We start from the raw sequence: 12500 nt of genomic DNA, 5'->3' as shown, positions 1-12500 counted from the left end.
TTTGATTATCTAGATAAGACAGTAGATATGTATGAATCGATATTCTAGTACCCACTGGCAAGGGACCCATAAAAGGGGAGTGTGGGAATCAAAACGTGTGTGTGTGTGTGTGTACGTGTATGTGTGTGTGTGTGGGTGTGTGCGCATGTGTGTGTGTGTGTTAGAGACGTTAATACAATCTAATAGATATCTTTACATGGGGGGTGTAGCTCAGTGGTAGAGCATTCGACTGCAGATCGAGAGGTCCCCGGTTCAATCCCGGGCGCCCCCTCACTATTGTTTTAATAATGTACAGTATACACTAGCCAGATGGATTTGCCTTCAGTACCTAAGTGTCTGAATGAATCTGTGAGTTTGACAATATCTTGGCTGTGTGCAACAGAAAACTCTTTGTCAATGTTTTATTGCGGATTTGGTAGCTAAACAAGCACACAAACACACACATACATCTGTGCAGTATGTACAGTAAGTACCATGTACAGTACTAAATCCACAGTGAAACTCGCAAAGAATTTTCTGTCTAACACAGCCATTATATATATATATAGGTATGTATATATATATGTATATATATATATGTATGTATGTATGTGTATGTGTGTAACGAGACCGAATAACGGTAGAGTGTAGACAAGTCGCGTCTGGTACGATGCAGAAATCTTGGGTAGTGGTTAGGTGTAACAGACTTCTCGATAACTTGTAGCGGTTTATTCTTGAGAAAGAGTATAATACAACAGACAGAGGTCTGGTCCGGGCAGCGTCTGTCTGTCGCTCGCAGGTGACCCTTCCTTGTACAGATTTAACTAGGAATTCACAAAGGTTGCGATGTACTAGTAAGTGTGGAGGAAAGGAAGTGATCGTGTAAACGGGGGGACGTCACGAGGCGGAAGGCCCGCGGACGTCTGCTACGAGAGGTCCCAAGAGAGTCCTTTAGCTATAAGGGTTATGTGCAACACCCAAGATCCATTAGCGGGCCTCCTTGAGGATAGACTAGGTGTGTGTTGAAATGGGCCGTGTGTGAAATGGGTCCTACACACATATATATATATATATATATATATATACACATACATATCTATACATATATATATATGACTGTCGCGATGGTCCAGTGGTTAGAGCACTGGTCTCCGACCCTTATAGTCCCGAGTTCAATTCCCCGTCGTGTGTGTGTGTGCATATATATATATATATATATATATATATATATATATATATATATATATATATATGGGGCTATAATATAGTATATACAGGGGGTATGAATTTTAGTATAGTACAGCAGTGTATGATCTCAATATGTGAGACATCGTGGTTACCTGAACTAGGAGTATTTGATCTTATATCCGTTTTGCGGATAAAAGCATATCTGCTTCATTACATGTAAATCACCGGGCCAAAAAGCAATGAAAAAAAGGTTGAGACTTAGATTTACGATTAACGTTAACTGATACGTCAGCTGATATGAAGATAATCGTTGCCTTCACATTTACGACATGTCTCTCTCTCTCCCTCTCTATCCCTCTGTCTCTATATATGTGTGTGTGTATATATGCATACATATATATATATACACATGTCTCTGTGCGTGTGTGTGTGTGTGTGTGTGAGCGCGCGCGCGCGCGTGTGTGTGTCTGTGTGTGTTTGTATGCGTGTGTGTGTGTGTGTGTGTGTGCATGTGCATGTATATCATTGTATCTCTCTACCTTTACATATACGACAGACTCACCCCGTATCTAGGTTTAATTTACCCAACTTTAGCAAATCCGTACACATGCTGACGCGCGCGCGCGGGAACGATGTGCGTGTACATGAATGCACACACACACACACTCACATGCTTGCAATATATATATATATATATATATATATATATATATATATATATATAAAGAAAGAAGGATATGTATATATAAACATATAATATATATATATAAATATATATATATATAAATATCATACATATATATATGTGTGTGTGTATGTATGTGTACATGTGTGTGTGTGTATATATGTGTATATATATATGTATATATAAACATATGATATATATGTGTATATTTATACATATATATGTATATATGTATATATATAAAAAAGGGGATTATGCTTCTCCTTGATCTCTCTCTCTCTCTTTATATATATATATATATATATATATATATATATATATATAAATATGTCTTAGTTTTTTTGAAATACCGTATACACACATACGCAAACACACACATACACACACACACATACATATATATATATATATATATATATATATATATATATATATATATAATATAAGTATATACATAAATATATATATATATATATATAAATATATATATATATATATAAATATATAGATATACACACACCGGTGTGTATGTGTCTGTGTGTGTGTGTGTGTGTGTGTGTGTGTGTGTGTGTGTGTGTGAAAAATTAATAATAGATATAAAGATAGTTGCAAAGAGGTCGGGAGACAGACGGCTCTAAAAAAGAAAGAGTAAGGAACAGGGAGGAATAGAGGAAAATAAAGAGAGAAGGCAGGGAAGATGCGAAAAAACAAACAAAAAAAAAACGGTTAATCGTTTCATCCTTTTCACCTATTCCTCTTCCTCTTCCACCTCTACACCCTTCTCCTCCTTCTCCTCCTCTTCCTCTTCCTTTTCCTACTCCTCCTCCTCTTTTTCTTCTTTTCTTCCTCCTCCTCCTCCTCCCTATTCCTCCTCCTCCTCCCTAACACCCTCATTCTTCTCCTCCTCCTCCTCCTTCTTCCAATCCTCCTTCTCCTCCACCTCCTCCTCCTCCCCTCACACCCACCTTCTCCTCCTCCTGCTCCTCCTTCTTCTCCTCCTCCTCCTCCTCCTTCTCTTCCTTCTCCTCCTCCTCCCCCTCCTCCTCCTCCCCCTCTTTTTCTTCTTCCTCCTCCTTCTTCTCCTCTTCCTCCTCCTCCCCCTCTTTTTCCTCTTTTCTTCTTCTTCTCCTCCTCCTCCCCCTCTTTTTCTTCTTCCTCCTCCTCCTTCTCCTCTTCCTCCTCCTCCCCCTCTTTTTCTTCTTTTCTTCTTCTTTCTCCTCCTCCTCTTTTTTCTCCTTTTCTTCTTCCTCCTCCTTCTCCCCCTCCCTCCCTATTGCTTCTTTTCTTTTTCCTCCTCCTCCTCCCTAACCCCCTCATTCTCGTCCTTCTCCTTCTCCTCCTCCTCCTCCTCCTCCTCTTCCTTCTCCTCCTCCTTCTCCTCTACCTCCTCCTCCACCTCCACCTTCTCCTCCTCCTCCTCCTCCTCCTCCTTCTCCCCCTCCTCCTTCTTCTACTTCTCCTCCTCCTTTTCTTCCTCCTCCTCCTCCTACTCCTCCTTCTTCTTCTCCTCCTCCTCCTCCTCCTTCTCCTCCTCCTTCTCCTCCTCCTTCTCCTCCTCCTTCTCCTCCTCCTTCTCCTCCACCTCCTCCTCCACCTCCACCTTCTCCTCCTCCTCCTTCTCTTCCTTCTCCTCTTCTTCCTCCTTCTTCTCCTCCTCCTTCCTCTCCTCCTACTCTTCTCCTCCTCCTCCATCGCCTTCTTCTTCTACTTCTCCTCATCCTCATCCTTCTCCTTCTAGTGACCTGCTCTCGTGATCTCTTTCGTCTCACATACCAGAAAAGCCATGTGTTCCTTATCTCAGTAATTCCACTGTCCTCAGCCGACTCCAACAGGTCTACACCCATTATGTTGACAAAGTGACCTCAGAACACGCTAATTCAACCCGTATTGCTCGTGAACAATTCTCATGCTATTATTCTGTTGTCTCTGTGTATAACTATGTCTTGTTTATTCTCAAAATGTTCGTTAGAAAATGCTTATTCTGAATCACTAAGTATGTTATCGTTTTTTTATCGATATTCAAATGTCTTTATGTTTTCTCAATACTCAGCATTATTTGTCTCCTTCTCACGAAGCTTTTTATTCTTGTAAACACCATAACTCTTCTTACTTACAACTGTGTATATAAGGTATCCTTGATTCTTTACCACGAAACTACCATGTGACCATATGTATCGGACTTTTATGTTCATTCAAATTCTTTCATGTTTTCCATTAAGAAATGTTCTAAAACGAAGTTTGTTAATAGAGATTTCTGAGGTCGCCCGCTCTTCCCTGGACGCCCCTGCTTTGCCTGTCCTCTGTATCCCACCTACTACTACAAATAAAGTCTTAAAGCAGCGACAACATTTCACTTCACTTTCAAGAACCAATCGGCAGTACCATACCAGAGAGAGGATAAGTCCACCACCACTAATACATCACACTCCTCCTTCTCCTCCTCCTTTTCCTCCAAGAGAGAGACCTGGAGAAGGGGAGAAAGAAGAGAGGAGAGAGGAATGAGGGAGAGGAGGAAGAGAGGAGAGAGGAAGGAGGGAGAGGAGGAAGAGGAAAGCCAGCAGAAGAAGGTGGAAGAAGAAGAACGGGAGAGAGGGAGAAGGAAGAGGGGGAGAAGGAAAAAGGAGCAGTAGGGGAGGAGGGGATGTCGCTCCAGGTGAAATAAAACTATATTCTCCATAGGATGTTTAACTGAGTGCGAGATGATACCCCAGACTCAGCCTCTCGTTGCTGGTGGTGCTGCGTGCCAAGGGAGCAAATGGGAGTGGAGAGAGAGAAAGGGAGGGAGGGAGGGAAGGAAGGAGGAAGGGAGGGAAGGGAGGAGGGAGGCAAGGGAGGAGGGAGGGAGGGAAGGGAGGAGGGAGGCAAGGGAGGAGGGAGGGAGGAAGGGAAGGAAAGGGGGAGAGGGGGAGGGAGGGAGAGAAGGAAAGGGGGAGGGGGGGAGGAAAGAGGGAGGGAGGGAAGAAGGAACACAGAGAGAGAGAGGGTGGGGGCGGAGTGAAACAGAGACAAAAGACGAAAAGAGGAAAGAAGAGATGGAAAATAAGAAAGAAAAAAAATAGGAACAAAAGCACGAGGAAATATAAGTGAAAAAATTGCTAGAGAAAGGATACAGAGTTATTAAGCTTAAGCTGCTGCCTAATTTCACCTTGAACAGCAGCTTTTCTCCTGCCGACAGTCTCCTCGCTTCCCACATCTTCTGCCTTCTCCCTTATTCCGGCCACCCTGCGCATAGTCCGCCTGATCCTCCGACCTGACCTGACCTCCCTTTGCTTCCGTTCGTCTGTCCTCACCAGTATTTCCGCGTTGCCTCTCCTCTCTCCATTACAATCCAGGTGGATTCCATCCTATGAAATCTAGTTTTCGCATTGTGGGGTTTTCAACTATATATACATACATGCACACACACATATATGTATAAATAAATATATGTATATGGTTAGAGCACGGGACTCCGACCCTCATGGTCCAGCGTTCAATTCCACGTCGCGGCAGTCGTAAAAATACCTGCCCTCCTACTACTGGCTTGAGCCCGATCTCACGGCGAGAAGACGGCATCGCCTTCAGAAGGGAAACGCAGGTGTCGTAGGGGAAATATATATACATATATATGTATATATATATGTATATATATATGCATGTGTGTGTGCATACATACATATTACATACATCTATTCAAGCATTATATCTCCTATTACCAAATTCTTAATAAAACAAAATGTCTTCACAGAATCATTCAGTCACTTATACACACTGGCCGATTTTAATTGAACACAATTAAATTCGCGTTAGAGGGGGCGCCCGGGATTGAACTGGGGAACTCTCGATCTGCAGTCGAATGCTCTACCACTGAGCTACACCCCCACACACCTTAAGGAATGGGCAAGTTGTATTTAGCTTTTGTTCATACATTCATACATATATATATGTGTGTGTGTGTGTGCGTGTGTGTACGTAAACATTAATATATATATTCCATCTTTCATATATATACACCTCAGTATATCTGACTTCGGTTTCGAATTTCTAAATCAATTTCCACCGAGTGCCCACTGGGAGTGTGTGTGAAACCTCGCTATCATTACTCATGTATAAGTAGATAGATAATGGGCATGGAGCTAGTTAGATCCTAGTTGCACACTCCTTTTAGTGGGTCGTGTGGCATAATTGGTTTAGTACTGGCCCTCCGGTCTCATACCCGAAGGGCCAGTACTGTATTGCATGAGGTTGAATTTGCTTGCCTCTTCGAAACAGCTTGACGAATCTGATGTTAAAATACAAAAATGTTAGAGCATTTTGCGGCATTCACATCATTAGGGTAATTACTGTTTGACAGGGATTCTCCAGTGCAGGATCTCTGGAAGGAATTGCTGGTGGTGAGCCGATTTTCCCTGAGATTCTTGGACCGGCACTGAAGAAATCCCAAACCTATACTTGGTACTTCACGCCAGGACGTGCGACTTTCCTTCTCATGGTAATAACACCCAATGTACGTTTGATTATCCAAATAAGACAGAGTAGATATGTATGAATCGATATTCTAGTACCCACTGGCAAGGGACCCATAAAAGGGGAGTGTGGGAATCAAAACGTGTGTGTGTGTGTGTGTACGTGTATGTGTGTGTGTGTGGGTGTGTGCGCATGTGTGTGTGTGTGTTAGAGACGTTAATACAATCTAATAGATATCTTTACATGGGGGGTGTAGCTCAGTGGTAGAGCATTCGACTGCAGATCGAGAGGTCCCTGGTTCAATCCCGGGTGCCCCCTCACTATTGTTTTTAATGATGTACAGTATACACTAGCCAGAAGGATTTGCCTTCAGTACCTAAGTGTCTGAGTGAATCTGTGAGTTTGACTATATCTTTGCTGTGTGCAACAGAGAACTCTTTGTGTGTGTTTTATTGCGGATTTGGTAGCTAAACAAACACACACACACATTTGTGCAGTATGTACAGTACCATATACAGTACCAAATCCACAGTGAAACTCGCAATGAATTATCTGTTGAACACAGCCATTATATATATATATATATATATATATATATATATATATGTATGTATATGTATATATATGTATGTATATATCGTTATTCGACCTTGTTACATACACCCCCGTTTCTAGGTTTAATTTAGCCAACTTTAGCAAATCCGTATACATGCTGACGCGCGCGCGCGGGAACGATGTGCGTGTACATGAATGCACACACACACTCACATGCTTGCAATATATATATATATATATATATATATATATATATATATATATATATATAAAGAGAAAGAAGGATATATATATAAACATATGATATACAGATATAAATATAAATATATATATATATATATATATATATATATATATATATATATATATATTATATATACATGTGTGTGTGTATGTATGGGTATATGTGTGTGTATATATATGTGTATAATGGGTTGGTGCTTCATGCTCGGGGTGATGTGAAGTGATGGTGTGGTAGCCTAGTTAGCATTAAGTGCTTGCATGCCTTCCCGCTTTCAGCTGCCACCGCTGGCTAGCCTGGTGCGAAAAAGGGAGCAGCTATGCATAAGACTCCCCTGCCAGCTCATAGCCTCTCCATCATCAAGACTTCTGCAGTACCTCCTCGTGGCCACCCATGGAAACTAGGTACCTTGCGGTCCTAGGCTGAACTGTGGAGGCTCTTGAACAGCAGGAGGCCCTAAAGGTACGGAGCCATGGCCCACCGGCGTGTGGATACGCCCTGGCTTCATACTAACTCCTGCCCCCGCGCCCCCTGGGGTTAATGGGCGGCTGTGGGGAGGCAGTCCTTGCCAGTCGACCCCCCGGGGGGGAGTGCTGAAGTCCCTCCCACCCAGCAAGTACGGCGGGCTGTGGGTCCCTCTGGGTTGGCGAGCGCTGGGACTCGGGTGGGGAGGGGGGGTTACCCCCCATCCCAGCTGGGTCCCAGAGCCGCCAACCTGGCGTGATGCTTGTAAGGGAAAGCCCCAGGGAGCCCTGCAGGCGGATTATGGGGCCTGCAAACAGCCAACCTCCTTATATATGGGGCGGCGTCGGTAGGGGTGGCAGAGGTGGCATCCACCCGGAGTGACTGCCCGAGGTTAGACCTCAGGCGGACTGTCAGGGTGGGAACGTCTGTTCCCTGGGACAGGACGATCGGTTACCACTACTATCGAGGGAATTGAAGCAGCTGAGAGTTGAGGTGGCAGCTCTCTCGGAGGTGAGAAGACCTGGCAGCGGCACGATTAGTGTGGGTGGCTACACCTACTACTGGACGGGCCGCTGCGATGGCCACCATCTCCAGGGAGTAGCCATAGCCATCTCCAGCAGACTTCAACCCTCGGTAGTTGAGGTCACTCCAGTCGATGAGCATATCATGGTATTGAGACTGAAGCTTTCATTTGGCTTCATGTCTCTTGTTGCTGTATACGCTCCTACGGATGTATATAAACTTGAAGTGAAAGAGATGTTTTACACCAAACTTGCATCTGTGGTAGACAGATGTTCTGTGGAACTGATCATAGATTAGTTGTGGCTACTCTCTGGGTCCACTTTAGAACCCCCAGTCGCCCAAATGAACACCCTAGGGTGTTTCATTTGGACAGATTGAGGGAGGGCGAGTGTACCCGGGGGTTTGCCGAGGCTATCTCTGGTCGTCTCACAGCACTCGAGGGCCTGACAGACCCTGTTCTTATGTGGGATACCTTCAAACGTGAAATGCTTGATGCAGCTCAGGAATCCATTGGTGAACGCCCAAGAACAAGACAGAATTCCATCTCGCAGGAGACACTGGAAGCCACAGATGCTTGTCCTGCGGCTCGATTGTCAGGGGATCGCAACTTGCACCGCTCTCTGGTGCGTAGGACTAGGTCACTGTTGAGAAAGGTTAAGGAACAGTTTATCAGTAGTCTTGCAGAGGAGGTCGAAAGCCATTTCCTAGTAAATGACCTTCGTCCTGCCTACCAAGCTCTGAGAAAGCTGAACTCCAAGCCCTCCTCACAGACAACTGCAGTCCGCTCAGCAAGTGGCCAGATAATCTCAGATCCTGATGGGGTGCGTGTGAGTTGGGCTGAGTATTTTGAGCAGTTGTATAAGGTTGATCCACCAACAGTTAACATGTAGCGGATAATGTTGAGACTCCTCTGCCAGACCAACCCATCAGCGAGGATCCACCCTCCCTGATCGAAATCAGGGGGGCGATCTCCAAGCTGAAGAGTGGTAAAGCAGCAGGTGTTTGTGGCATCCCAGCCGAATTGTAAAAGGCTGGTGGAGAACCTATGGCAAGGGGCTTGCATGCAGTCCTGTCTGCCTTCTGGCAGACAAGTACCTTTCCCCTTGACCTGCTGAGGGGTGTGGTCATCCCTCTCTGGAAGGAGAAAGGGGATCGGTGGGACTGCAGCAATCACCGAGGCATTACACTACTCGCACACATCTTACTGAGACGTATCAGGGACCAACTGTTAAGGCACCAAAGGCCGGAGCAATCTGGATTCACTCCTGGTAATTCCACAATAGACCGCATCCTGGCGCTTCGAATCATTATAGAGCGCCGTCGTGAGTTCGGACGTGGGCTGCTCGCAGCCTACATCGATCTCAAGAAGGCGTTTGACACGGTGCATCGCGAATCTCTCTGGGAGATCCTGAGACTAAGAGGAATTCCAACAAGGATTATTGGACTAATAGCAAACCTGTATACAGGCACTGAAAGTGCTGTAAAGTGTGGTGGTGGCTTGTCGAGCTTCTTCCCTGTTAGTTCAGGTGTGAGGCAAGGCTGTGTTCTTGCACCAACACTTTTCAACACTTGCATGGATTGGATACTGGGTAGAGCCACTGTCCAAAGTCACTGTGGAGCAACTTTGGGCAATATCAAGGTTACAGACCTTGACTTTGCTGATGATGTTACCATGCTCTCTGAATCTCTGGAAACCCTAGAGGCGGCTCTTGATGCATTTAGCAATGAAGCAAAGCCCCTGGGGCTAAAGGTCTCCTGGACCAAGACCAAGATCCAGGATTTTGGGGGCCTGCTAGGAGACCCTGTCCAATCGGTACGTGCTTGCGGTGAAAACATCGAAGTCAAAGAGCTTTATATACCTCGGTAGTGCAGTTCACGACTCTGGGCTGTCAGACCAAGAAGTCAGTAGACGGATTGGCCTGGCGGCAGGGGTCATGAAATTTCTTGACAAGAGTATTTGGAGATGTCGGTACATGTGCAGAAGGACCAAGTTACGTGTTTTCAAGGCCCTGATACTGCCAGATTTATTCAATGGTAGTGAAACTTGGACACTATCTTGTTCGTTAGAAAATGCTTATTCTGAATCACTAAGTATGTTATATCTATTTTTATCAATATTCAAATGTCTTTCTGTTTTCTGAATACTCAGCATTATTTGTCTCCTTATCACGAAGCTTTTTAGTCTTGTAAACAGCATAACTCTTCTTACATACAACTGTATATAAGGTACCCTTGTTCCTTCACCACGAAACCACCTTGTGACCATATATATCGGACTTTTATGTTCATTCAAATTTTTTCATGTTTTCCATTATGAAATGTTCCAAAACGAGGTTTGTTCATAGAGATTTCTGAGCAGTCCAGAGAGACTGCTCGCCACAGCGAGACGGGCTGCTTTGCCTGTCCTCTGTATCCCACCTACTACACTCCTGTACAAATAAAGTCTTAAAGCAGCAATAACATTTCACTTCACTTTCAAGAAGGAACACAGAGAGAGAGAGAGAGAGTGAGAGAGAGTGAGAAAGAGAGAGAGAGAGGGTGGGGGCGGAGTGAAACAGAGACAAGAGACGAAAGGAGGAAAGAAGAGATGATAAATAAGAAAGAAAGAAAATAGAAACAAAAGCACGAGCAAATATAAGCGAAAAAATAGCTAGAGAAAGGATTCAGAGAGTTATTATGCTGCTACCTAATTTCACCTTGAACAGCAGCTTTTCTCCTGCCGACAGTCTCCTCGCTTCCCACATCCTCCGCCTTCTCCCTTATGTCGGCCACCCTGCGCATAGTCCGCCCGATCCTCCGACCTGACCTGACCTCCCTTTGCTTCCGTTCGTCTGTCCTCACCAGTATTTCCGCGTTGCCTCTCCTCTCTCCTTTATAATCCAGGTGGATTTCATCCTAAGAAATCTAGTTTTCGCATTGTGGATTTTTCAACTATATATACATACATACACACATATATGTATATATATATGGTTAGAGCACTGGACACCGACCCTCATGGTCCCGAGTTCAATTCCCCGTCGCGGCAGTCGTAAAAATACCTGCGCTTCTACTGTTGGCTTGAGCCCGATCTCACGGCGAGAAGACGACATATCGCCTTGAGAAGGGAAACGCAGGTGTCGTAGGGGAAATATATATATATATATATATATATATATATATATATATTTATATACATATGCATGTGTGTGCATACATACATATTACATACATCTATTCAAGCATTATATCTCCTGTTACCAAATTCTTAATAAAACAAAATGTCTTCACAGAATCATTCAGGCACTGGCCGATTTTAATGGAACACAATTAAATTCGCGTTAGAGGGGGCGCCTGGGATTGAACCGGGGACCTCTCGATCTGCAGTCGAATGCTCTACCACTGAGCTACACCCCCACACAACTAATGGAATGGGCAAGTTGTATTTAGCATTTATTCATACATTCATACATATATATATATATATATATATATATATATGTATATATATATATATATATGTGTGTGTGTGTGTTCGTGTGTGTACGTATGAATTAATATATATTCCATTATTCATATATATACCTCAGTATATCTGACTTCGGTTTCGAATTTCTAAATCAATTTCCACCGAGTGCCCACTGGGAGTGTGTGTGAAACCTCGATATCATTACTTATGAGTAGATAGATGATGTGTTTGGAGCTAGTTAGATCCTAGTTGCACACTCCTTTTAGTGGGTCGCGTACCATATTTGGTTTAGTACTTGCCCTCCGGTCTCATACCCGGAGGGCCAGTACTGTGTTGCATGAGGTTGAAGTTGCTTGCCTCTTCGAAACAGCTTGACAAATCTGATGTTAGAATACAATAATGTTAGAGCATTTTGCGGCATTCACATCATTAGGGTAATTACTGTTTGACAGGGATGCTCCAGTGCAGGATCTCTGGAAGGAATTGCTGGTGATGAACCGATATTCCCTGAGATTCTTGGACCGGTACTGAAGAAATCCTAAACCTATACTTGGTACTTCACGCCAGGAGGTGCGATTTTTCTTCTCATGGTAATAACACCAATGTACGTTTGATTATCCGGATAATATATTCTAGTACCCACTGGCAAGGGACCCATAAAAGTGTAGTGTGGGAGTCAAAACATGTGTGTGTGTATGTGAGCGTGCGTGTGTGTATGTCTGCATGTGCGTGTGTGTACAAGTATATATATGTACTTCCCTTCATTGTTCTATTTGCAATTTGTTCAACATGAATTCCACACGTGTGTGTATGTGTGTGTGTGTGTGCATGTGCTTGTGTGCGTCTTAGAGACGTTAATATAATCTAACAGATAATATTTGAATGGGGGTGTAGCTCAGTGGTAGAGCATTCGACTGCAGATCGAGAGGTCCCTGGTTCAATCCCGGGCGCCCCCTCACTATTGTTTTAAT

General features: G+C 44.0%; 5 non-coding genes across 5 annotated transcripts; 3 read left to right on the top strand and 2 right to left on the bottom strand.

Annotated features, from left to right (window-relative positions):
* The first annotated feature begins 199 nt into the window (after positions 1–199).
* On the top strand, positions 200–271 carry Trnac-gca. Its single transcript has one exon. It is a non-coding gene; the product is annotated as a tRNA-Cys (tRNA).
* Positions 272–5641: 5370 nt separating this feature from the next.
* On the bottom strand, positions 5642–5713 carry Trnac-gca. Its single transcript has one exon. It is a non-coding gene; the product is annotated as a tRNA-Cys (tRNA).
* Positions 5714–6544: 831 nt separating this feature from the next.
* Positions 6545–6616, top strand: Trnac-gca. Its single transcript has one exon. It is a non-coding gene; the product is annotated as a tRNA-Cys (tRNA).
* A 4789-nt stretch (positions 6617–11405) lies between these two features.
* Trnac-gca lies at positions 11406–11477 on the bottom strand. Its single transcript has one exon. It is a non-coding gene; the product is annotated as a tRNA-Cys (tRNA).
* A 936-nt stretch (positions 11478–12413) lies between these two features.
* On the top strand, positions 12414–12485 carry Trnac-gca. The gene has a single exon. It is a non-coding gene; the product is annotated as a tRNA-Cys (tRNA).
* The last annotated feature ends 15 nt before the right edge of the window (positions 12486–12500 follow it).

Source organism: Penaeus chinensis, chromosome 36 (genome assembly GCF_019202785.1).
Source record: "Penaeus chinensis breed Huanghai No. 1 chromosome 36, ASM1920278v2, whole genome shotgun sequence".
NCBI lineage: Eukaryota > Metazoa > Arthropoda > Malacostraca > Decapoda > Penaeidae > Penaeus > Penaeus chinensis.
The sequence above is the reverse complement of the archived record's forward strand: the minus strand, read 5'-3'. Positions and strand labels throughout refer to the sequence as shown.